The following is a 1,143-nucleotide window of genomic DNA, read 5'->3' as shown; positions in this document are numbered from 1 at the left end:
CCAGTTGAGCTATTTCAAATCCTAAAAGATGATGCTGTGAAAGTGCTGCACTCAATATGCCAGCAAATTTGGAAAACTCAGCAGTGGCCACAGGACTGGAAAAGGTCAGTTTTCATTCCAATCCCAAAGAAAGGCAATGCCAAAGAATGCTCAAACTACCGCACAATTGCACTCATCTCACACGCTAGTAAAGTAATGCTCAAAATTCTCCAAGCCAGGCTTCAGCAATATGTGAACCGTGAACTTCCTGATGTTCAAGCTGGTTTTAGAAAAGGCAGAGGAACCAGAGATCAAATTGCCAACATCCACTGGATCATGGAAAAAGCAAGAGAGTTCCAGAAAAACATCTATTTCTGCTTTATTGACTATGCCAAAGCCTTTGACTGTGTGCATCACAATCAACTGTGGAAAACTCTGAAAGAGATGGGAATACCAGACCACCTGACCTGCCTCTTGAGAAATTTGTATGCAGGTCAGGAAGCAACAGTTAGAACTGGACATGGAACAACAGACTGGTTCCAAATAGGAAAAGGAGTTTGTCAAGACTGTATATTGTCACCCTGCTTATTTAACTTATATGCAGAGTACATCATGAGAAATGCTGGACTGGAAGAAGCACAAGCTGGAATCAAGATTGCTGGGAGAAATATCAGTAACCTCAGATATGCAGATGACACCACCCTTATGGCAGAAAGTGAAGAGGAACTCAAAAGCCTCTTGATGAAAGTGAAAGAGGAGAGTGAAAAAGTTGGCTTAAAACTCAACATTCAGAAAACGAAGATCATGGTATCCGGTCCTATCACTTCAAGGAAATAGATGGGGAAACAGTGGAAACAGTGTCAGACTTTATTTTTCTGGGCTCCAAAATCACTGCAGATGGTGACTGCAGCCATGAAATTAAAAGATGCTTACTCCTTGGAAGAAAAGTTACAACCAACCTAGATAGCATATTGAAAATCAGAGACATTACTTTGCCAAGAAAGGTCAGTCTAGTCAAGGCTATGGTTTTTCCTGTGGTCATGTATGGATGTGAGAGTTGGACTGTGAAGAAGGCTGAGTGCCGAAGAATTGATGCTTTTGAACTGTGGTGTTGGAGAAGACTCTTGAGAGTCCCTTGGACTGCAAGGAGATCCAACCAGTCCA

This window comes from Bison bison, unplaced genomic scaffold (genome assembly GCF_000754665.1).
Source record: "Bison bison bison isolate TAMUID 2011002044 unplaced genomic scaffold, Bison_UMD1.0 scf7180017864093, whole genome shotgun sequence".
In the NCBI taxonomy this organism is placed as follows: Eukaryota; Metazoa; Chordata; class Mammalia; order Artiodactyla; family Bovidae; genus Bison; species Bison bison.
This window is presented reverse-complemented; position numbering follows the sequence as displayed.